Source organism: Littorina saxatilis, linkage group LG2, assembly GCF_037325665.1.
Source record: "Littorina saxatilis isolate snail1 linkage group LG2, US_GU_Lsax_2.0, whole genome shotgun sequence".
NCBI classification, from domain to species: domain Eukaryota; kingdom Metazoa; phylum Mollusca; class Gastropoda; order Littorinimorpha; family Littorinidae; genus Littorina; species Littorina saxatilis.
The window spans coordinates 96312302-96338840 of record NC_090246.1 but is presented as its reverse complement, the minus strand read 5'-3'; the positions used below and the strand labels follow the sequence as shown (position 1 = coordinate 96338840).

The 26539-nt window shown below is 41.1% G+C and overlaps 2 long non-coding RNA genes across 2 annotated transcripts; both read left to right on the top strand.

The window, feature by feature from the left end:
• The first annotated feature begins 1774 nt into the window (after positions 1–1774).
• Positions 1775–8554, top strand: LOC138956927 (uncharacterized). Its single transcript, XR_011452871.1, has 3 exons — positions 1775–1890; positions 6521–6612; positions 8507–8554. It is a non-coding gene; the product is annotated as an uncharacterized lncRNA (long non-coding RNA).
• An 11630-nt stretch (positions 8555–20184) lies between these two features.
• LOC138956919 (uncharacterized) lies at positions 20185–26182 on the top strand. The gene is made up of 3 exons (XR_011452869.1): positions 20185–20414; positions 24318–24404; positions 26088–26182. It is a non-coding gene; the product is annotated as an uncharacterized lncRNA (long non-coding RNA).
• The last annotated feature ends 357 nt before the right edge of the window (positions 26183–26539 follow it).

Genomic DNA, 26539 nt, shown 5'->3' with positions numbered 1-26539 from the left:
GCATTTACTTTCTACGCCAGTTAAAAAAATTCGGCTTGAAGCAAGAAATCTTAATCCAGTTCTATAGGGCTACGATTGAAAGCATCTTGTCTTTTTCCATCACTGTCTGGTTCAGTAGGGCTACTGAGGCAGAGCAGATCAACCTAAGCAGAGTTGTACGAACAGCTTCCAAGATTGTGGGTTGTGAGCTTCCCTCCATTGCCTCCATATACACATCCCGAAGCGCTCAGAAGGTCAAAAAGATTCTGGCAGACAACTCGCACCCTGCTTACAAGTTGTTCCGGCCCCTACCCTCGGGCAGGCGTTTTCGCTCGATCAGGACACGCACCACGCGTTGCAGAGACAGTTTCTATCCCCGTGCAGTGCGTGTCCTGGCTCCTTAAGTCCTTTAACTGCTGTTCTTAGTAAAAATTGAGTTTTTATTCAAGGTTTATGTCCTGGTATTTTGTTGTGAGACACAGCCGTCAAGCCTTTAAATACCATATTTCTTAAAGTTCACCTACCCAGTGTAGTATTGTGATAAATGTTCGGGTTTTAAAATTATTAAGGATTTGTGATTTTAGTTACTGTCGTCACAACTGATGTCTGATACATATATAATTCTTACTGATACTTCTATACTGTTTATTTTACGCATATGTACAATTGATGGTTAAATACGTTTTGTTAAGGAGGAGCATGCTTGTGCGTGTGTGCTGTTGTGGGTTTTGTGTGGGGAATGTATGCGGGCGTGCGTGAGCGAGTGTGTGACTGAGATTGCAAGCGATGTTTGTTTTTTTAGCGTGCATTTTGCATTTGATTGTACTCTGGCCAAAACATGTCCCTAATGTACTGCACATGGTTGAAATAAAGTCTTATGTCTTATGTCTTATGTCTTATGTCTCCGTGTGTGTGAATGAGTGTATGTGCGCCTTGAGTCGCCTGTTGGTGAGATATGTGCGCGTTATAAATATTCGTATTATTATTATTATTACATATATATGCATACATTTCGTTTTACAAGGTCTTAGTGTACTTATTCTTCAAGTTGGAGGGAGAGGTCTTAACTTAATAGAAATAGTTTTATTTGAAAAAAGTAAGGGTTTTGTTTATTTTTTTTCTATTTTCTTTCTTAAAATCCAACAAATATTGTGCACATATACATATATTTCGTTTTTAAGGGTTCTAAAGTACTTATTCTTGACATTTGAAGGGGGGTCAAAACTGACTGGTCTAGTCAGTTTTGACCGGGGGGTCATTCTGGGCTAGCTGATTTTGACCGGGAGGTCATTCTGGGCCCAGAATGACACATCCCCCCAAACCTTAGATGTACATAGTTGTATACATATATGCATAAATATTGTTTCTAAAGGTCTTGATGTACTCATTCTTAAAGTTTGAAGGGGGGTCAAAATTGACTAGGGGGGGTCAAAACTGACTAGCCCAGAATGACCTCCGGTCAAACTGGGCTGTGTCAAAATAGGCTGCTACACCGGTATCACAACTGTTTTCGAACAACTCGTAAAATCAGATGACCTCACATGACGATATGTATGCATATATGTATGCATATATATATATATGTATCTCAACAGGTTTGGAGGGATGTGTCATTCTGGGCTAGCCCAGAATGACCTCCCGGTCAAAATCAGCTAGCCCAGAATGACCTCCCGGTCAAAACTGACTATGTGTCAAAATGGCCTGTTACACCGGTGTATTTTATTTGACGCCTTTACCCTTGAAAAAACACCACCAAAAAAACTGCGCAGCTAAACATTTTTGAAGTGTTAGCATTCCTTGTAATTTTTGGCACGATCTGTTCAGCTCTGGGATATAAAGGACTGCACGCGTTGGCCTGGTGAGTGCCAAGATTTAATGAATCCAAGGTTCTTAGACAAGTCGTCAACTCACGTAAGCATAATCGATCTCGTTTTAATCCGACAGCTCGTTCGTAGAAAGCGTCTCTTTCTTCTTCTCCTTCTTCATGTTCTTCTGCGTTCCTGAGATTTCTACTCTCAAGGTCACCGAATAGGGAGCTTTGCGCGTCACGTCGGGGTTTTTTCCTGCCACTTGGGCAGCGTGGGACAGGCGTGCTAATACGTATCTGTGTTTATTTATCCAAATCTCCAGACTTTTGCTCAGAACCCAGGATATCTTTCACGCGCGTATCGGTCTTTTTGAATGAATTAGCACACGAGCCGACGAGGGTGGTACGATTGAGTTGTGGGAGATGTTCCATTAGTAAAAAATTCTGGGAGTTGATGTTCCAGCTCCGAGTGAGCATTTTTCTGTAGGCGACTCAGATCGCTCACAACGGTAGCTGTGTTACGTTGCGTTCCGTATTACTTTTCAGTTTTCAACGTTCTTAAAAGCCTTGGGTATCACCACATGTAGACAGCTAAATGATAGAATAGATAGATAGAGCAATAATCGACAAGTTATGGCAAAAAGTTGTTTATTTGGTGTGCATTTTCATAAATATGCTTGACACAGAGCAACAGGGGTCACATGCACAAACCATAATAGGGAGCTAAAGCAATGCATACACAATGATTTGGACAAAGAATAAGTTAAGCTTACAAATTGGTCCTAGATTTCTCGCAGAATTAATTAATTGGTTTTAGGGGTTAAAATCAAGGATCTGCCAAACCCGGCAAATGCAGTAGGCAGCCCAGAGATCCCTAAGTACCTCTCCCAAAGATGGTACTTTTCGGCAAGATTTACAGTTACAAGCTGTTAGGACAACTTCTTTGAAAATGTGATTTTATCGAGTGTTTTGGGGGGAAACTGAAAGGTAGCCTCGTCAGGGGACAATTATTCAAACCCATATCCTCATCATCTTGTTTCTCGATTGAGAATAATCATTTATAGAGGACTATTATTCATTTCCCTTGTTTGGGGTGTACTTGCATGTACTGGTAGTTGATTACCCAAATGTCCTCTCAGTGATTGAGGCTTATATGAGGCTCAGTGATTATAAATGTCACTGTTCCTTTAACGAGTTTATTCCGTATTGTTATGTGTACTAATGGTACAGGTAGGTATGGGGAGTGGTGTAGTTGTTTGTTCAACCCATCTCATTATTTTGTTTCTCCACAAACAAATAATCATTTATGTATGATTTGTAGTGTACCTCACAAGATCTGAGTGTTATGATCACAGTAGCTTTGATAGTAGAGGCTGAGCGTTTCCAATGAGGGTAAACGTATTGTAGAGATCGGTAGTCAAGGCTGTTTTGCCCGTCGGTGATGAGAAGATCGTATATTGCCCTTGGTTGGGCTGTTGCTCTCCTAATGTGAGGCAGATTAAGTTGAAGTATCTCTCAGTGATTGAGGATTTCGTTGTATGTGTACCTCACAAATTCTGAGGGTTATGATCACAGTAGCTTTGATAGTAGAGGCTGCGCGTTCCCACTGAAGGTGAACGTATTGTAGAGATCGGTAGTTAAGGCTGTTTTGCCCGTCGGTGATGAGAAGATCGTATATATTGCCCTTGGTTGGGCTGTTGCTCTGTTAATGTGAGGCAGATTGAGTTGAAGTACCTCTCAGTGATTGAGGTTTTCGTTGTATGTGTACCTCACAAATTCTGAGGGTTATGATCACAGTAGCAGTGATAGTGGAGGCTGAGCGTTCCCACTGGCAAGTAATTGACTCTGCGTGTTTAAGTAGATAGTTTCGTCAGAGTTGATCTGAGTTCTTATTTGCGGTTACGATAATCAGTGTAGGATTAGACACTATTTATCAGTGCAAAAACTGTTGTTTTTGTTTCGTGGTTGTACTTAATCTCACCGTTTTTTGAGTGATTGTTGTATTTCAGTGTAACACGTCAATTCAATGAAGAAAAGTTCCCTGTGTTATATTGCTTTCGTTGCCTGGTATGGCGGGTGTTGTTTATCACTTGATCTGTTAACATGTTTTAACAAGCAGTTCTTTCAAGTTCCTGTGTCTTGCATAGGCCACAAGGGGAGCTCTGAACATTTTTTGTCCTTTTGAATCAGGTTCCAGTGTTTGCTGAGTTTCTTTTTAAGATGTCTTATTCTCGGGTTGTAAGTTGAGACCATGAGGAGTGGTGGAGCCTTGTTTTTGGTGGGATGGTTGCTCTTGTGTTTCAAGAGTGTGTTTTATGGTGTGTTCAAGACCTCCCGTTTGATTGTGTTCAGTTCATCTGGTATATATTCTCTTTCCATGAGTTTTGATAGGAATAATTCAGTTTCCTTGTTCTGTGTGGTTATGTTATTGTTGGTGTTGATGTATCTGGTCAATTCCCCTTTCACCAGGCCTTTGATGACGCTGGGGGGGTGGGCAGATTCCCGGTGGAGATATTGGAATGTTTCTGTAGATTTCCTGTGTGTTTTCAGGTCCAGTATTTTATTGGACAGGAATCTGTTGCCCTTATAATTATGTGACCCTCCACCACGAAATGAGTCGCATGTCACCTCGCGCGGAGTGTGAGGCTCACTTTAGTCACAGGCTTATAACTCAAACAGTTTTCGCTCTTTTCTAAAACGGTTTTCACCACTGGATAGAACATAAAAAACTCTTTATGAAAATGTAAAAATATGAAAATCATGCAAAGGTGACATGCGACTCATTCCGTGGTGGAGGGTCACATATATGGGGCGGGGATATAGCTCAGTTGGTAGCGCGCTGGATTTGTATTCAGTTGGCCGCTGTCAGCGTGAGTTCGATCCCAGGTTCGGCGGAAATTTATTTCACAGAGTCAACTTTGTGTGCAGACTCTCTTCGGTGTCCGAACCACCCCCCGTGTATACATTGGGTGTGCACGTTAAAGATCCCACGATTGACAAAAGGGTCTTTCCTGGCAAAATTGCTTAGGCACAGTTAATAATTGTCTACCATACCCGTGTGACTTGGAATAAGGCCGTGAAAAGTAAATATGCGCCGACATGGCTGCAATCTACTGGCCGTATAAAATTTCATCTCACACGGCATCACTGCAGAGCGCCTAGAACTGTACCCACGGAATATGCGCGATATAAGCCTCATTGATTGATTGATATGGTGGTGTCGAGAAATGTAGCCTCTGAGTCAGAGATGTTGTATGTGAATTTCAGTAGTGGGTGGTGAGCGTTTGCAATATCAAACCGAATTTCAGGTCTTTTGCTAAGCCCAGGTATTGTCCGTCCGAGAGTTTTACATTGGACAAGTTGATCACGAATTGTTTGGCTCGTGTTAGGTTGTCGTTGATCTTTATTGCTTTCTCACAAGAAAGTCTGGTTTGTTTCCTCCTTTGGATGCGGAGTTGTGTTTTGGAGTGTCTGCCCATGATTTGGGAGAGAGCCGTATAGTGACAAATGCACTTTGACCACGGATAGTGGGATGGTAACGCGCGTCCTTTTGATACGGGAATGTAAGGGGATGAGCAAAACGTCGAGATTGGGTATGTGTGCTCAGTTGGAGGTTTTAATTGGTGCCAGTGTGTACATATAACAGTTGGGGGGGGGAGGCTTAGGAGCGTGCAGACCCCTGTCTCTTCGTTTCCTTTCCCCGGCCCTTGATTGGCTTCATAGTACTTTCTTACGAATCACAACGCTAACAGGTCAATGTTTGAACAAAAAAGCAAAATTAAAAGCGCAGGATTTTTTTCTAATTATAGCATGTTCGTGTAGAACAGACACTTGGTCACAAAAAGCATCTGATTTTAAAACAAATCATAACGTCGATTCCATGCGAAGGAGATTTTTCCCAAACAACCCTTTTTAACACCGTCTAAGTGATTTATGTTTATTGTTGTAATTATGTTACGCTTTCGCGAATACTTTTAGTTAAATGATCATGTTGAGAGATGAATTTCCTCCACAACTGTCTTTACCTGGTTGAAAAATATGCATTTTTACGAATTTTGTAGCGTGTCGAAGTGACACGTTTGTCTGCAATCACGACTCTATTGACCCCGACCCTGTATAACACAGTTTATGAAAAGGTAAAATAAACAAAAAGGTTTAAATAATATGCACTACGTACAGCCAGGAAAATATCCTCCACGAATCTGTCTTTCTTTTGTGATGTACCTTATCTGGTTCATATTTTACGACAATTTGAAAATGACGCAAAAATCACTTGCAACAGTGGGCGCGAATGAGTTGCGTTTCTTTCGCCGGGTACTGTACAATGAACATTGAACAATCTCAACTTAATGCTCGTCAAGCTTTCAACTGCCTTAATCTTCTAGAGTGTGATTTCTTTCCTTTCTGCACCTGAAATGTATGCCAGGTGATTGCTCTTTCTAAGTCAAATCCGTCTCTTTAAAGTGTCTCTTGGATACTTACAAAATGGTTATCAAAAGCCCGTTTTGTTGGTTAGGTGTCTACATATAAAAAGGATGTGGTGTTTCAGGGCTACTAGTATTTTGGACTGTAGCCACACAAAAAAAGAAAGATGAAAAAGCAAATAAGGAATGAACGCCCGCAACAACTTTCATTCTTACTTAAATTTGGGCTTGTGTATATTTGCAGAGAAATAACACTGACAGAGCGTTTGCTTTACCATTTATGCATTAATGTGTCTTTTTTCCTTTACAGGCATGAAAATATGAAAATCAAAATGCTGCGCTGTATTATTCTTGCCACTGCTGGACTGTTGCCTTTTCTTCAATCGGCAGGAAGTCAAAACGGTGGGTTGGTATAAAACTATTTTATTCCAAAAACAGGGGGTGGCGTATAATAACAACAGAAACAATTTGGACCGCACAACAAGCTAAGCTTATGCAAAGCGTGGTTACATATTTACATCTAAATACGTTTTGGTAATCTTGAACTTTAGTGTGTTAAATTCATAGCTCAGAATTCAGAGGTATTTATGCCTCAAAATGTGCAGAACCTGCACTTGTAAGGTTAACAAGTCAGTTTAGATCCCTTTGGAGTCACGGAATGAACTGTACGAATGCTCGGAATGCATTACGTTTACATGCGTCAAAAAAGGGATTTATCCTAAGCGGGGACAGGGGAGACAACTCCCGTAGCCTTAGTGATGTCCCTTGGTAGAAAACGTTGCCATTCTCGGGCCATTGTCGTCGATCAAACAACCAAATGTATTAATTATGCCTAAGTTTGGAGCTCAATCCGTCAATTAATTTCACAACAAATGTTCTTTGGCTTCATTACAGGAACTTGTATCAAAAATAAGTAAAGAATGCCACTAAATTCTGAACTATGAATTTCAGAATTCTGAACACACACACTAAAGTTCAAGATTACAAAGGTAAAAAAAAAAGTACTAATACCCTTGTTAGAAAAGGTCAAATAACGGTAGGTTCACATGTTGCTTCCTGTAAAGCTAGCGAGGTTCAGCGTTTCGTTCATATTAAGAATGAGAGCGCTGCTAAGAAGAACGAAAATGCACTAAAATAGAAATTAAAAATCTGATTGCGTGTGAATTTCTATATTGTTGCTTCAACAAATAAGAGCAGCTGCTGATACTTCCAAATTATTTTTGTTCGCTCTTAATAGAAAATCCCATGGGAATCAGATGAAGATGCTCTTACATAAAAAGAGCCTCCTATAGAAATATGATTTTCTTTTTTGCATATAAAGCAGTTTATGAATTCTTCTCCGTTTCATGCAGAGAAACTGCCTGATGAGACTTTCCGGTAGCATGCAGTCGCAAAAAAATTAAATGGACCTTTTCAGGTTCAGCATTCTTTGACAAGAATGCATCACCCATACCCATTGCACGCACCGTTTAGGCTCTCCTAGGAGAACTTTGTCGTGGGATACTTATGCTATTCTTTTCTATCAGTGTTGCAATCGGCTCCGAAGAGGGTCCAATGTACCCACTAGCACTGGGTCTGTGAAGAGTTCTTTCTGTAGATCTATTTTCTAGTCCCCCCGGACCCTCCTCCCCTTCCTTTCCTTCTAGTGTGCTCGCTTTTGTAAAAAACACCAACAACACATTGGTCTGTAAGTGGTAAAGACACACAGAGTAACGGGTGACCTCCCTTATATAATACATACATATATACAGTTATTGGGGTTGAGGTAATCCTTTAAAATTCACTAGATATCCAGTTGGATAAGAAGGCTTGGTTTTAAACGCCTGTTTTTATTCTTCTCTCTCTTACTTTCTCTCTCTCTCTGTCCCCCTATTTCTCTCTCACTCACACACACACACACACACACACACACACACACACACACACACACACACACACACACACACACACACATGACAGTTTTTAGGGTCAAAAACTCAATTAAAAAAGTGACACAAACTGATGACAACACACACCCTTAAGACAAGACAAGACAAGACAAGTGAAACACGCAGGCCCTTAATGGGCAATAGGGCATGGAAGTCGAAAAGAGAGAGAGAGAGAGAGAGAGAGAGAGAGAGAGAGAGAGAGAGAGAGAGAGAGAGAGAGAGAGAGAGAGAGAGAGAGAGAGAGAGAGAGGGAGAGAGAGAGAGAGAGAGAGAGAGAGAGAGAGAGAGAGAGAGAGAGAGAGAGAGAGAGAGAGAGAGAGAGAGAGAGAGAGAGAGAGCACACTTTGATCTGTGTCAGTCGTTTACAGCGAGCTGCCCCGCTGGGTGGACGCCTTATGACCAATCATGCTACGTCGTGATCAAGGAGGAACAGACATGGCCAGTTGCACAGGTACGGCAAGTTCATAAACATGTACATGGTGACTAACTCGCTCTACACAGACACACAGACACACACACACACACACACACACACACACACACACACACACACACACACACACACACACAGACACACACACACACACACAAACACACACACATACACACACACACACACACAACCACACACACACACACACACACACACACACACACACACACACACACACACACACACACCACGACCCTCGTCTCGATTCCCCGTCTATGTTAAAACATTTAGTCAAAACGTGACTAAATGTAACAACAGGAATAAAGTTTCACCCACAATTTCAGGTGGTTTGTCAGACGCTTGGAGGCAATCTTGCCACCATCACAAACTCAGGAGAGAACAAGGCCATAGAAGATCTAGTGAAGTCTGCAAAAGGAGGTACGTACGTGAGTTTTGAAAAGAGGTGAGTCGGTTAATATCAAGCTGTGCTATAAATCGAATGTTTGGCCTTACAAGTATTGGGCTCGATAAGAGTCGGACACACAAACATACGCGGTACAGAAAAGGCCCCAGATATGGACCACTTTTTTGTTCCATGCTGATAACTACATGTTGTTTTCTCGCGAAGTTTCATGCTTAGTAGTTGTTCAAGTAATCGTAAGGCCTAAGTAGAGCAAATTAGATAGACATTAGGCAAACATGAAATACCGAAAATGTTTAAACTGATCATGATCCTTACCCAGTGACCTGCCTCTTTGTCTCTGTTAGCTGAGGAGGTGAATACGCTGCGTATTCCATGGTTTACCGAAGCGTAATTCATGGTTACCGAAGCATTTTCCCAGTTTGGTTGCAAGAATTATATACGCAGGGGTTCACATCCATGAGATGTGGCATAGGACAAATCTCCTGGGCAATGCAAAAGTGACAGGACATTTGTCCTGAACAATAATAAATCAATAGGACTTTTTTTCTCGCAAAAAACCGTAAATTTAATTAAACTTGATTAGTTTCTTGTCACAAAGGTAACAGAAAAAATGCAATAATGTTCTTGGCAAAAAAGTAACAGACCAAATCAAAGTAACACCGACGGGAATGAAGTCGGCAAGCTTGAAACGAAGCCACGCGCGGGGGTGGGGGTAACGTCTTTTTTCGGCGCCGAAGTTTCACTTAGCGCCGCGTCACAATGAGAATTACAGTCTGGGATTCCTACTCAAAATACTGCCGTTTTTAATTTGAGTAACTCAGCGCTCAAACGTTTATTTTAAGGTACTCCTTGAGTGTGGTCACAAAATAACTACCCCCAAGCTGAAAAGTATAGCTCTTGGGGCCATTTGAGACATTGTTATTGTTAGACATATTCCCTTTAAGTACAGCTGACAAGTTTCGGCATTTGTTAACTATCAAAATTGTGCCGTTGAAGCACTACAATTACACGTAGCGATTAATATTCAATCTGAACCATCCTGAACACAAAATGAGTTCCTTCCCTTCGGGTCTCATTTATCCCTGACAGGATGCCTTTGTTTTTCTTCTCTGGAGAGGAAATCGAGTTTTATTATTATTATTATTATTATTTTTTGTGTGTTTTTACATATTTAGAGCTTTTCGTAATGTGTTATTGATATAAGCACATTCGCGATCGTCAATAATGAATTTTCATGGTTTTGTGTAATTTTTAAATTACAAAGGAATTGTTATGTAAGACAGTTTCAAGCGAGCTATCTTTTGCGGATGTATTTACTATGCAAACAACTCTAAATATGGCAAAAGTGTCACGTGATAATCAACTTTGTCACGTGATCATACCAACATGGCTACAGAGCGGACGATACTTTTTCCGTAACCAGTTGGGAGTGATGCAACAATATCACGGTCTCCTTCCCACAGCAGTCTCAAAATTTTGACTTGTTTTGACCTTAGAACGATGTCTTTATCATAACTGTGAAGAACAGAACGGAGATCACTGTCGAAGTCGCCCAATCTGCAATCACTTTCGTCTTTCGTCTATTCTCAGAAACATTAGCGAAACACATGGGAAATAACTCTGTATTCTTGTTTTGATATATTTCGGCCTTTACTCCGCGTAGTAATTATGCATCCTGTCAGAGAGACATGTGCGATAGCGTGGACCGATGATTATCAGAATAAGAATAAGAATAAGAATAAGAATACTTTATTATCTCATAGAGAAATTCAGGCGTGGTACATAACAATAATACAAACAAGACATTGATTTTACATAAGACATATAGCACTATATAACAGGGCAGGTTATAAACACACCTCCCACATACCTCTCTGGCCGGACATTCCTTGCATTGTGCTTACGCATTCAGACATGAACACATCCATGTCTCACTTACACATCGCACACATGGACATTCTTATACGCTCAACTTACCCATTCACACATGGACATTCGACCACGCTCCACTTACACATTCTTATACGCTCCATTTACACATTCACACATGGGCATTCTTATATGCTCCACTTACACATTCCCACATGGACATTCGACTACGCCCACTTACACATTCCCACATGGGCATCTTTAAAGCACTGCGCTTACATATTCTCGCACACCTACGCGTATAACGGACTATGGCTAAACATCATTGCAAAAAATCATAGCATACAATATATCACAGAAAATATACGGACGTACATAAAACCAATACATACATGTACATTACTACTGATTGCACTGGCAGAAGAGGGGCTGAGTCGGGTATGTGGATGTGTTTACATGTTGCCAAGGGTGATGGATTTGGGGATGAAGCTGTTTTGCAGCCTGAGTGTCCTAGCTTTGTGCGTGCGAAGTCTAAGGCCAGAGGGAAGGAGTTCATAGAGGTGGGCAAGGACATGGGACCTATCTGAAGCTATCCGCCTACTCTTTCTCACCACACGCTTTTCATACAGGGATTCTACGCTTGCTTTGCTGCCTGCCAATCACCTTGCTACTGACATTCACCATTCGCACTAAGACATTCCTGTTCTTCACACTCAGACCTCCATACCAGGACACAAAACCAAAAGTGATGACAGACTCGATGAAAGAGCGGTAGAAAGTTTGAAGGATAGAAGGGTTCACATTCAACTTCCTAAGTTTCTGAAGGCAGTAGATGCGTGACTGACATTTTTTGTGTATGAGGGTGGTGTTTGCATTGAAGGACAGCTTATCATCGATAACTGTGCCAAGATACTTATATTCAGTCACACGCTCAACAGTCACACCATCAATCATCAGGTCAGGGACAAGGTTTCTTCTAAAGTCTATCAGAAGTTCTTTGGTTTTTGTCACATTTAGGTCTAAAAAGTTGTCTTTACACCAGGCGTTGAAACGTTCTACTTCTGCAAAGTTGCGTCACTATTGGAGAGATCTTCTAGCGCTGTATCATCTGAATATTTGATAAGAAGGGTGGAGTCAGTGCCACTGCAGTCGTTAGTGTAGAGTGTGAACAACACAGGGGAGATAACTGTACCCTGTGGAGAGCCTATGGAGGTGGACCTAAGGGAAGAGAGAGCTGTCTGAAAGCGGACTGACTGGGTTCTGTTAACGAGAAAGTTGATAATCCACAGGATAAGCCTTGGAGTCACGCTGTAGCGGAGAAGTTTCCGGGCCATGAGGCAGGGTTGGATAGTGTTGAAGGCAGAAGAGAAGTCTATGAAAAGAATGCGTACAAAAGAGCCAGGCTAAGTGTGTGTATGCGTTGTGTAAGAGTGTGATTATCAGAATGCAATCTGTACGTCAATCCGACACGCAGCCTCGGGTCAAAGGTCACTGTGTAAGGTTTAATGCGAGTTACCCTGGAACAAATTAACTAATCGTGGATCAATTTCATCAGCAAAATCATTATCTGACTAAGCTTTTTCGACAAGGGAAAAGTATAAATGAAAATATAGGCATTCTGTTTTTATCTCTTTGTTGTTGTTCAAATTCAGTAATTCATGCTGGGAAAACGCATGAATATTGCTATGCGGGTCTCGGCGAGAGAAAAACAGGCAAGAGCAGGTTTGTTTTGAAAAAGTTAGTGTTTTTGATGAACACGTCGTAGCCAAGGGACAAGTAGCTTACACACCTCGTCCTGAATAGCTTGCATATTTTCCCTGGGTAGATTTTCAGGTATTCCAGAGGCTCGGGAATAACTGAAAATCGACTCTCGGGAAAATATGCAAGCTATTCAGAACACGTTACGAGCATGGGCGTCTATTATGGACCAGTGAAGACGCCATCATGTATCATTGCAAAAAGCCCATTATATTTGAAAATACGCACGTAACAGGATACAACTCAGTCAGCAAGTCAGAATTATTCAAATATGAATTAGATTTATTTGTTTTACTTGGATGAGGACATTATTTGAAGCACAACAAGAACCTAAAGAAACTAATCAAAAACAAAGAGACAATAAATGAAATGTATCAACTTGCGCTTAAAGAAGAGTGTGGCATATATATATATATATATATGTATATGTATTCGTAACTGAATTAACCATATGTTGTATTTTTATAGCTCAATAAATACATCATGGACTCCAACAAATATATGATAGTGCAGATTCCGATTTGGGCAAAGGACTACTTTCCTCCCGACCTTTGACCTCGCGCCGAACAATGTGACACATTTGTATGAAGTTCTAAAATCGTATTGCACGGCTCAGAAAACCATATCAGTTGCACGCAAAAATGAATCTCAGAACTGATCTGATGTATGAGATGCAATAAGCAAAAGTTTCTTTCATTATGAAAGCAATGCAGGTCGAAAAAAACGAACATTCAACTTACAAGATAACCAGATGCTAGCGAACCAAAACAAAAACACGAGTACCCTCCTCTTGCATCGTTAGCAGACGACTTTTGAGAATCTGTCGGTAGTGTGTTTTGGTGTGCGCCTTCAGCTATCAAACATCGGCTGTTTCACGTGTTTTGCGAGCAAGTCTACTCTTTTGCCTGGCTCTGCAGTAAGTCCACATATTTTTCCGTAATCCAGTCATATTCCTTCAAAATGCAATCAATCGGCGGTGACAGACGTGTCGGTCGCGTTTTCCTCACACCCATACCAGTTTAAGTTCATCCATGCAAACACACTCGCAAAACAGTTTATCACGTAGATACATTTCAAATAGGGAGCAAATGGTTAAATCTAAACCTACATATTTGTTCCCTAAAATTTGCTTCTCTGTCAATAAGCCTAATTACACACGTTCGAGAAAAACAACGTGGAATCGATTCTGAATCGACTCGAAAGCCAAATGGGTCCCAAACCCGTTTCGCCCGTTCTGCCGACCTGAAACGCAAAACAAAAGAATTGTGCGCTTCAACTAAATTAATTTCTATTCGACTTCATTACTTTCTTGCAACTTATGAACCTTTACTTAAAGCTTTTAAATGGTCTGAAAGTAGTGTTACTGCGTGTTACTTATCGATGCACTCATTCGTTTTATTTTTTCAGCGACGGTCACTTAGTTTGAGGTTGCAAAAGGGCTAAGTCTCGCTGGCAACAGTTTTACCCTGCACAGATCGCAACAGTAGTCTACACTTTGTGTTTGATGGTAGAATGGGATATACAGATTACAACACTCGTGGTTTTTTTATATGGCTTGTATTTCAGTCAAGACCCAGCGGGAATATCAATCGAGAGCCACTCGCCAGAGGCTCGTGTCTCCCGATGATATTCATCCGCTGGGTCTTGACTGAAATACTAGCCATATAAAAAACCACTCGTGTTGTAACCTATACAATATATATAAAAAAAATTTAAAAAAACATCAGAAATTGTGAAAGAATCAATTGAAAGTCAGCAGAGACTTTCTTCCGAGATTTGTTAAAATCTCTTAGCAGAGATAGAGAGAGAAATAAGTATCCCTTCACAGACAGCCTATTGGGAACATCAGACCCTCCTCAAGGGGGACCGAGATTTACAGAGCAAAGTCCCTTTGTGGGGGACGTATCGCAAGGTAATCTAGTCCTGAGGAGGACCATTGTATTTGTACCTAGACCAGACACGTGTTTCGACACTATTGTGTCTCATCAGTGGTCAGGTGGTAAGGATGGCGAGAGTTGTCAACCCATGGTATCCAACTAAGAAGCAAACCATTCTCTGAATGGTAGCTTCTGTTGGCATGGGAGACTACCCTCATCTGACAACCCCAAGAGGATATCTGTGAAGGGAAACACTTTGATTTAAGGCCAAAGTGTAGAATTGATATTTATTAAGAAAGAATTTAGAAATTTAGACAAGTTTTAACCAAGAAATTAGGTTAAAACAAGGGAAATTTGAAAAAGCCTAAAGGGAGGTAACTCTGTACCAGCCTGCAGATCCAGAAATGGATACGCGAACAAGTTAGATCTAATTTTGAAAAGGTTAAACAGAAAAAGCGGTCAACTTTTCACTGCTGTTCAACACAGGACTTGGTAAAGAAGAAGTTTTCTGCTTTATATATATAAGCTTGATTGCTAGTTATGTGTTATTTTTAGTAAGCATCTTAATGACTAAAACCAGTATTTATCATTTCTTTTCTTTTCCTTGTTGACGGTCGTCCATGTAAGGGGGCACACATATCTTGAGATTTTGATATATTTTGCGTGTGCGCTAGAAAGATGGGGCCAACACTGCAAAGAATGTAACAATTACAGTGTTAGCTGTCTTATGTATATGTTAACAGTTTTGCTGTGTTGCATGTCTCGGCCATATGCGGAAACAGCAGACAATGAATATTTTTAGTTATGGTTACAGATGTTAGAGCGACATCCAGATGTTGAGACTCTAAAAGTTCTGAGGAAGCTTCTCTGTTTCTGAAGCGTGTCAACTACAGCTGAAGGTTTAAAAGCCATGTCAAATGCAAAACTAATGACAGCGTTTTTCCAAACAGAAACAGAAGCCTGGATTGGTCTCCATGACATGGTGAAAGAGGGACATTTCCAGTGGGTGACAAGCAATCGTGAAGCTATCTATACCAATTGGTTCGCCGGGGAAACTCAAGGCGTATATTTGGACGGACCTGAGAATTGTGTTGCCATCAGGACCCGTACGTTGTGGAAACAGTGGCACGATTATCCTTGTTGGTTCAACCTTACGTTCGTCTGCGAATCATCCACTTAACCGAGGTAACAAAACACTCTGCAGTCCTTCTGCCATTGTAATTTCTGCTCCTCACATTATGACTAATCCTCTCAGTTGTTCACCCTCCTTGCAAGCTGCAAAGCCTTTCCAAAAGCGTATTCTGAAGACAATAAGCTATTGCCTAAAAGTGCAGCAACAGCAACTGATGTCTTCAAATTCCTCCATGTATTGATCTACGGATGTGCAGAATTTGAAACGAGAAGAATAAAAGATCGCCTTTAAACAACCGCTGAAAGAGACAATTAAATATGCCTGTGCGAACCGTGGTGAGGTGTTAAAACTGAGGAAAAATCGTGGCGAAAAGCGAACATTTTGACTTTGAAATTTGATTCATTTTCGGTATTTCATGTTTGATTCATTCCATAAACTGTGTGTGCATGTTCAAGGGACATAACCAAACGGCGGACTGCATTCAACGGACAGAGTTCATTTGGGACACTGTTCACTTTAAATTAGTGTGCAATGCTGTTGCACTGTAAAAGGAAATTGTTTGCAGAAAGTGACTTAAGCTGACCATTTATGCTTGCAGGTAATCTCAGCCCTTAGAGAAGACCAACCACTGGACCAAAAAGCTCTACCTGTCACTGACACGATTTTTGATAGGCTAAGACTATAAGAATTGCATGGCTGCGAGTCTCTCATAATCAGTATGATAATTATCTAGGTACTGAACTTTAAAAAAAAGCTTCTGTGTTAAAAGCAAAACAACCTGTTCGAAGTAAAACGTTGAATGAATGTCACGGAGAGAATAACTTACACATTTTACAACGGTAAACAACAGACACAATCACACACGCATGCACGCATGCATGCACGCACGCACGTACACACGCTCACAGACGCACGCATGCACGCACACTCACACGCACGCACTCACTTGCTCGCGCGCAAGGGCGAGTCAGCCGTAAAGCTGTCTCACAATGCCCCAAGAGCTGCACAGTTCGGTCAGGGATTTAGATACTAATTTTATGATCACTGTTTGTGTGTTTGTGTATATGTGTTTGTGTGTGCGTGCATGTCAGTGTGTGTGTATGTGTGTGTGTGTTCGTGTGTGTGCGTGCGTGTGTGTGTGTGTGTGTGTGTGTGTGTGTGTGTGTGTGTTTGCCTACGTGCGTGCGTGTGTTTGTGTCTGTGTGCATGTTTGTGTATGTGTGTGTGTGTGTGTGTGTGTGTGTGTGTGTGTGTGCACGGGCGTGCCTACGTGTGTGTGTGTGTGTGTGTGTGTGTGTGTGTGTGTGTGTGTGTATGTGTGAAACTGTCCCATTGTGTTTGTTCACTTATTGTCACAGACATATCTTAAACTCACTTGTTTGGCACTACTCGTAACATTTACGACGCGCAGCTAAGGAAGGTTATTTGTTCGGCTTTGTCATGGTGTAAAATTACAAGCGTATTCCCAACACAGGCCCGCAAAAACACGAAGCACCATATTAGTGGTTTTTTTTCAAAAACACGCCACACCACGCACAGGCTGGAAGCGCAAATATATATTAGTAAAATCACGGAGTCTCCGCCTTTTTCGGTTTTTCTGGAGTTCTAGGGGATTGCAGGTTCCTGACCTTTGGATTACGCCTAGCTGAGACTCGTGTGCAAGTGTAGGTACTAATCTGCATTTGTTTGTTTTTTGCTCCTTGGATTGATTTTATAGATAAGTGTGTGTGTCTATGTGGTGTAGTTGTATTCAATATGGCCGCCGCCCTGACCGCGTCAGTCGAACCCGTTTTTGTGAAAAGGCGCGAGCTGCCTCAGGCTGTTGGTGACAGATATGACACTCTTGAGTTGTGTCTGGCGGACGAGCGAGTCAGTGGTAGTGGAACAATACTCGGCGCCCAGGAAATACGTGGCCTGTGGCGCGTGTACCCGCTCAGCCGGGAAGCAAGAGCAAAGCTTGTAATCGATGGAATCTCACTACGTGGTCATGCCATCAGGGTGTTTAACTTCTTGTAGCTTGTTCCAGGACAAACATCGTTTGAACACTTTCAGTTGAAATTTACAAATTCTCAACACAAAAAGAGTTCTTAAAAAGAGTAATTCACAATCACTGAGAACTAACAAGAAAGGTAGAGCATTTTTATCTGAGATTTCATAATATAAAAAAAAACACGCAAAGAAACTCCAGAGCTGACAATACAAATGGAAACAATGGAGATTGAGAATAAAGAGAGATAAGAGAGGAAGAGAAAAAGAAGAAGAACTGAAAAAGAGACTATATCTATATCTATAAACGGCTTGTGTGTGTGTGTGTGTGTGTGTGTCTGTCTGTCTGTCTTTCTGTCTGTTCGCTATGCACGGCCAAAGTTCTCGATGGATCTGCTTCAAATTTGGTGGGCATATTCAGGTAGACCCCGGACACAATCTGGTCGATGAAAATTTTCAACACGTGCTCTCAGCGCGCGGCGCTGAACCGATTTAGGTTTTTTATGGTTTTTCTGTACATCCATTCCCAGTAACTCTTCCTTATCTTCTCCAGTGTTTTGCGCGTTTATCTCCCTTCCTTCGTGTGGCGTCAATCGCGTACGGTGCGCCACTCACCCGGCGAAGCCGGCGTACGGTGCGCCACGACGGGTACCCGGCGAAGCCTGGTATTCGGCTCTACTTCTTCCCGGCAAAGCCGGTACCCGGCGAAGCGGGTAATCATCTAGTAAAAAATAAATGAGGTGAATAATCTTAGTAATTTAAATTGCTGGTATTAGACACTTAAGTTAAGGATGGCATTGCCAGCTCCGTCAGCGTCTTGCTGTCTTCCAGGGCAAAGTCAATCTGCAAAAAATAGTTCATTTTCTTGATGTGTAAATAAGTTATTTCTTAAAAAAAAGAAGCTATCGACGAATCAAAAGTACGGGGCATATGAAAAGCAAGTGTACACATGTTACAAAACCTCTGAGAGTAAATAAAACACGTTTCGAATTAAACTGAAATAAATGTCCGTCACTTACAGATGTACCAATATAATTTCGGCAACAATCTTGCAAGCGCGTTGTTTACGTCTGAGCCTGCAATGGTGGCGAGGTTTCCTCCATACCCTTCGCAGGCGTTCTGGACACAAAACAAAAATGTATTCAATTTGTGTTTTGTCATGTACGTGACCATTTGTGACCCTCCACCACGAAATGAGTCGCATGTCACCTCGCGCGGTTCTGCGCCAGGCTTAATAAAAGTCCGGGGAGTGTCTGGTAAGGCAAAAAAAAAAAAAAAAATAGGTGTGGTTACGGTAACATAGCCCCCCAAAAATAGGGTAGGTAGGTAGGTAGGCAATCACTTTTTTTTTTAAACTTTTTTTTCTAATGTGTACAAATTAAACCTACTTGACAGGGAAATACGTGTGCGACTCGGGCGCTTTCGCTTTCATTGCGTTTTTTGCACTCGTTTTTTTTGTTTTTTGTTTTTTTGTGACAAATGTAATAAAAAGTTATAGGATCGGCCCCTAAAAATAGGGTAGGTCAGGTTACCGTAACCACACCTATTTTTTTTTAGGCCTAACAGTGTGAGGGTCACCTTAGTCACAGGCTTATAACTCAAACAGTTTTCGCTCTTTTCTAAAACGGTTTTCACCACTGGATAGAGCATAAAAAACTCTTTAGAAAATTGTAAAAATATGAAAACCATGCAAAGGTGACATGCGACTCATTCCGTGGTGGAGGGTCACATTTCTGACATGGCGATAGACTATTAAAACACAGATGGCGGTGAGTTCAAACGAGATGTAGGAAAGTGAAAGAGGGGGGGGGGGGGGGGGGCGTGGGGTGATTGATGGTGACACAGAAACATGGAGGGAGAGTAAGAAAGAAAATGTATATTGAATTCTAGAAGTAGGCATTTTATGTCAGTTGCTGCTTTTTGCTTACGATGCAACATTTATTATTCTTTTTGTGTCGCAGTTGCATTGCCGTGGGCGTTGGCGGACAACACCCAGCATAAATCTGCTCCATAACCCATCAGATGCATTAAAAAGGCGGTATCTGCATGCATTATAATAAATGCCAATAAGTCTAACCGTGGGGTTCTTTCCCAAGAAAACTCTGCAGTTGTATTAAAGTGGTGACAACCAAGACAAGACAATTAATTCAAAAAAGAGTAACATTCAAGTCAAAGTTGATTTTTATAGTCATTTTCACAAATCAAAAGAGCAGCGATTCACATTATATGTCAGTTACTGCTTATTCCGAGTGTCAGAAGATTTAATTACTTTCTATACAATTAACATTGCGGGGCAGTCAATATAAGGTAATAATATGCCATATTCGGTTTTAGGTATTACAGCAAGTGACAGTTTGTGTGAGATTTCATGAGGGGACGCCTGTAATACGACAAGCAGAAACAACATGTATGACGTTTCAAGTGAAAATTACGTGTGTGGGTTGACTTGCATGCTTATAATAACGTTAATGACCTTTACTGATAACATACGAAAATGCAAGGGTGCAAGAACACATGCAATCCCCAATTCATTCCCGGAAAGTAATTTAGTCCAGGGAAGTACAAGGCAGTGATTTTTTGGGGATGAAATGACCCACCAATAGAACAGGTTTTCTTGGCATATAAAGCCACATCTACGAGACAAATTTGTTGTACAAAAAGGAAGGAGCAACATTAACAGCATCTTTTTTAATCGTCTTCGCTGAGGTTACCAGATTCCACTTAAAAGCAAACAAGCGTTCAGAACCTGCAGATCTGCTTCTTCTCTGACGTTGCAGTGCGCAGGTGCGCGTCACAGGTTGGTTTTCTTTGGTATTGTTTACTCAGTCAAGTTTTGACTAAATGTTTTCAGACAGAATCACAAAACAAGAATGGTAGGTAATTGGAAGGTTTATTATTGACAAAACAAAACGTTACATTTAGTAGTACGTCAACCCACAGGTCTTTGAAATAGACAGACAGACAGACACTTATCAATCAATCAATCAATCAATCAATCAATCAATATGAGGCTTATATCGCGCGTATTCCGTGGGTACAGTTCTAAGCGCAGGGATTTATTATTTTATTTTTTTATTTTTATTTTATGCAATTTATATCGCGCACATATTCAAGGCGCAGGGATTTATTTATGCCGTGTGAGATGGAATTTGTTTTACACAATACATCACGCATTCACATCGGCCAGCAGATCGCAGCCATTTCGGCGCATATCCTACTTTTCACGGCCTATTATTCCAAGTCACACGGGTATTTTGGTGGACATTTTGATCTATGCCTATACAATTTTGCCAGGAAAGACCCTTTTGTCAATCGTGGGATCTTTAACGTGCACACCCCAATGTAGTGTGCACGAAGGGACCTGGGTTTTTCGTCTCATCCGAAAGACTATAAAACGTCCCAATGACCTACCATTCTTGTGTTTTGATTCTGAATTTTGGAACGTTGGCAGTCTATCTGGTTTGATTTTTCCATTTTGACATTTCCATTTTGACATTTCCATTCCTTTCCGAGTTATCGTGTGTATAGATTGTCTTGTTTTAAGCCTCATTAATTATTTAATAACTCCTGTACTGGAACAAGTAACTAATTATACAATTTGAAAGCAATTCAGAATGTTGTACGTGAATTTGAATATGAACAATCTGCTTTGCATCTGAAAGAAATATATCTATTTTGCCATTTTACACATGTTCATCAGGCCCAAAAAAAAGAGGTCTGTTTACGGTAACATAGGCCCAAAAAATAGGGTCGGTAGGTCGGGATTTTTTTTTTTTTTTTCAAAAAACCATATTTTTACGTTATTTTGCCAAAGATTTTTTTTTTCCCAAATGCCAAAAAAGTCTAGGGTCGCGCGAAAAAAATAGGGTCGGTCGGGTTACCGTAAACAGACTATTTTTATATTTAGTCAAGTTTTGACTAAATATTTTAACGTAGAGGGGGGAATCGAGACGAGGGTCGTGGTGTATGTGTGTGTGTGTGTGTGTGTGTGTGTGTGTGTGTGTGTGTGTGTGTAGAGCGATTCAGACTAAACTACTGGACCGATCTTTATGAAATTTGACATGAGAGTTCCTGGGTATGAAATCCCCGAACAGTTTTTTTCATTTTTTTTATAAATGTCTTTGATGACGTCATATCCGGCTTTTCGTGAAAGTTGAGGCGGCACTGTCACGCCCTCATTTTTCAACCAAATTGGTTGAAATTTTGGTCAAGTACTCCTCGACGAAGCCCGGGGTTCGGTATTGCATTTCAGCTTGGTGGCTTAAAAACTAATGAGTGAGTTTCTGAAAATTGTAAAAAAAAATAAAAATTTATAAAACGATCCAAATTTACGTTTATCTTATTCTCCATCATTTGCTGATTCCAAAAACATATAAATATGTTATATTCGGATTAAAAACAAGCTCTCAAAATTAAATATATAAAAATTATTATCAAAATTTTTTTTTCGAAATCAATTTAAAAACACTTTCATCTTATTCCTTGTCGGTTCCTGATTCCAAAAATATATAGATATGATATGTTTGGATTAAAAACACGCTCAGAAAGTTAAAACGAAGAGAGGTACAGAAAAGCGTGCTATGCAGCATAGCGTAACCACTACCCCGCTCTTCTTGTCAATTTCACTGCCTATGCCGTGAGCGGTGGACCACGAGTATACGGTCTTGCTGCGTTGCATTGCGTTCAGTTTCATTCTGTGAGTTCGACAGCTACTTGACTAAATATTGTATTTTCGCCTTACGCGACTTGTTTTGTTTTGGCCTCACCAACATAATTATGTTTCCTGTTCGACAGTTTCTACCGTGCTACACATACATGATTTTGGTCAAGCTTCTTCTTCACATTTTTATATTTAGTCAAGTTTTGACTAAATATTTTAACATCGAGGGGGAATCGAAACGAGGGTCGTGGTGTATGTGCGTGTGTGTGTGTGTGTGTGTGTGTGTGTGTGTGTGTGTGTGTGTGTGTGTGTGTGTGTGTGTGTCTGTGTGTGTGTGTGTGTAGAGCGATTCAGACTAAACTACTGGACCGATCTTTATGAAATTTGACATGAGAGTTCCTGGGTATGATATCCCCGAACGTTTTCTTCATTTTTTTGATAAAAGTCTTTGATGACGTCATATCCGGCTTTTCGTGAAAGTTGAGGCGGCACTGTCACGCCCTCATTTTTCAACCAAACTGGTTGAAATTTTGGTCAAGTAATCTTCGACGAAGCCCGGGGTTCGGTATTGCATTTCAGCTTGGTGGCTTAAAAATTAATTAATGACTTTGGTCATTAAAAATCGGAAAATTGTAAAAAAAAATAAAAATTTATAAAACGATCCAAATTTACGTTTATCTTATTCTCCATCATTTGCTGATTCCAAAAACATATAAATATGTTATATTCGGATTAAAAACAAGCTCTGAAAATTAAATATATAAAAATTATTATCAAAATTAAATTGTCCAAATCAATTTAAAAACACTTTCATCTTATTCCTTGTCGGTTCCTGATTCCAAAAACATATAGATATGATATGTTTGGATTAAAAACACGCTCAGAAAGTTAAAACTATCCTTCTTAGCGCAACTACTACCCCGCTCTTCTTGTCAATTTCACTGCCTTTGCCATGAGCGGTGGACTGACGATGCTACGAGTATACGGTCTTGCTGAAAAATGGCATTGCGTTCAGTTTCATTCTGTGAGTTCGACAGCTACTTGACTAAATATTGTATTTTCGCCTTACGCGACTTGTTTGTTGCTGTTATTGTTGTTGCAGTTGTTGTAGTTGTTGTTGATGTTGTTGTTGTAGTTGTTGTTGTTTTGGTTTTTATATTTAGTCAAGTTTTGACTAAATATTTTAACATCGAGGGGGAATCGAAACGAGGGTCGTGGTGTATGTGCGTGTGTCTGTGTGTCTGTGTGTCTGTGTGTGTGTGTAGAGCGATTCAGACTAAACTACTGGACCAATCTTTATGAAATTGGACATGAGAGTTCCTGGGTATGAAATCCCGATACGTTTTTTTCCTTTTTTTGATAAATGTCTTTGATGACGTCATATCCGGCTTTTCGTGAAAGTTGAGGCGGCACTGTCACGCCCTCATTTTTCAACCAAATTGGTTGAAATTTTGGTCAAGTAATCTTCGACGAAGCCCGGGGTTCGGTATTGCATTTCAGCTTAGTGGCTTAAAAATTAATTAATGACTTTGGTCATTAAAAATCTGAAAATTGTAAAAAAAAATAAAAATTTATAAAACGATCCAAATTTACGTTTATCTTATTCTCCATCATTTGCTGATTCCAAAAACATATAAATATGTTATATTCGGATTAAAAACAAGCTCTGAGAATTAAATATATAAAAATTATTATCAAAATTAAATTGTCCAAATCAATTTAAAAACACTTTCATCTTATTCCTTGTCGGTTCCTGATTCCAAAAACATATAGATATGATATGTTTGGATTAAAAACACGCTCAGAAAGTTAAAACAAAGAGAGGTACAGAAAAGCGTGCTATCCTTCTTAGCGCAACTACTACCCCGCTCTTCTTGTCAATTTCACTGCCTTTGCCATGAGCGGTGGACTGACGATGCTACGAGTATACGCTCTTGCTGAAAAATGGCAGCTACTTGACTAAATATTGTATTTTCGCCTTACGCGACTTGTTGTTGTTGTTGTTGTTGAACTTTCACAATGTTTCTGTTCACATTACAGGCTCTGATATCAACATGCTGCTACTGCAGATGAAAAGTCTTCCCTTCGTTTGCCTGTTTCTTGCACTTCAGCTTGGAGGAGCTCTGGGTAGGTTCACGGAATACAGAGATTCTGAATGAAGAGCGCACGTGAGACTTGTCACACCGTGTTCGTCGACTGGTATGACTGTGGCTTGATGGTTTACGCATTTACCTGTGTCGTTTTCACTATCCATTTATGTTTGTTTCGACATTGCCTTTAGTTTCGTCTTTCTCTCTTTCTCTGACATGGGAAGAAAGGCCAACCTGATTTCTGTAGAATTCTGCAGTCCTCCTTTCACAATTGACGTATTCCGGAAGAGAAAATGTATGTTTTACGCCCTCATGGCAAAGCCATTAGGGGCATGTTACACGGGAAAACCCGGCTTTGTATGAAAATAAAAATAAAAATGCGGGGGGGGGGGGGGGGGGGGGGGGATGTAGACAGCTGGCTGCCGGCTGCTAGAGGAGACCTGAAATGGGCTAGGGACCGGGTTGGGTCGTCTTGGGTCAGTGCTGAAATGGTTACTTTTTTGGCTGTTGGCCGAACGGACACCCGGGCTTCATATTTTTGCATGCATGTATTCGTGTTTCCAAGGCCTGAGGCTTTCGCTGTGACCCTGGGATCTTTATCGTGCGCATGCGTGCACACGGGGGTGTTCGGACACCGAGGAGAGTCTGCACAAAGTTGACTCTGGGACACACATCCCGCGCCGAACTTGGGGGTTGAACCCACGCTGATAGTAACAACCGGTTTTAAAGCCAGCGCCTCTACCGACTGGGCAAACTCCCCCCCCCCCCCCGCCAATTTGTTGGGGTCAAGAAGTTCCATGGAGGGCGGGGGGTATGGAGTAACACATAGTGTTTTGCTCAGAACATTCCCACCCATGCAGAGCCGCGCTATGGGTACGCATTACCGTGAAGCTGGCAGTCTGTGCTACCAAATGTCGTCTGTGTCTACCACTCGGTGGTGACTTAATGTGGGTCTATGTAAGCAGATGCCAGCGCAAGCAATCTGATGCAGAGTCAGGAGGCGGTTTGGTACAAGAGAACCTTAGAGGCCACAGCCTCGGCCGTCTAAGGGATCTGTGTGTCTGGAGGCACATTTGGTTTCTTGAGGTTCAAGCGGAGCTGTTGCCTCTGCTCCCAAGTTCCCGTGTCTGGAGGCGTTTTTGGTATGGTAGCAAACCTGTAGGTTGGGGCCTCTGCCTTTCAGGATGCCAGGAAATACCTCTGTTATGATTTTAAAGCTGTTTGGCATAGCAGCGCGACAGAGAGAACCAAGAAAAGACAAGACAATTTCTTTATTCACGAGGGTAATGACATTAGCAAACAGTTTCTTTTTTACATCCAGCCCTCGCCCATGAGAGGGACTAATCTTATGATAGGAGAGAGAGAGAGAGAGAGAGAGAGAGAGAGAGAGAGAGAGAGAGAGAGAGAGAGAGAGAGAGAGAGAGAGAGAGAGAGAGAGAGAACTTTGAACTTTGAACTTTATTACAGGAAAGATAGCATTAGGTCCGTAAGACCTTTCTTACAGCTAGTCCTGATCTAAGCAAAATGGTTATAATCGAAATGGGAATACATAGGAACAAACTTTTTATGATGGGAGAGAGAGAGAGAGAGTGAGAGAGAGAGAGAGAGAGAGAGAGAGAGAGAGAGAGAGAGAGAGAGAGAGAGAGAGAGAGAGAGAGAGAGAGAGAGAGAGAGAGAGAGAGAGAGAGAGAGAGAGTTTATACATCTGTTTTAAATGCAGGCGCCTGCCCGTCCGGATGGACACGCTATTACCGCAAATGCTATGTTGTGATCAAGGAACGGGAACGTTGGAGCGGGGCACAGGTAATGTCTTATCATCTGCTTTGACTGTTTGTGCCACAGGGAATTCGGTTTAGTTTTAAAGGCACAGTAAGCCTCCCGTAAACCATCACATATACGGTCAGGATTTTACACACAGTACAAACACCCTTTCATTTAAACACTCACCGATTGAGAACATCCTTGGTGCCCTCCGTAAAGAGCGAACAATTTTCAAAGAATTTATTTTTGCGTGGTTTATCTTACCCCTGAGCCATCGTGAACCCGTGTGATCCAGTTTCCCTTTTTCACAATGTAGTCGTCAGTTAGTCATTTGAATAGTGCTTTTAGTTATGCGCTATAGAAATCTCCTTAATAAATAAATAAATCTACAATAGCACGTTTTTATGCACG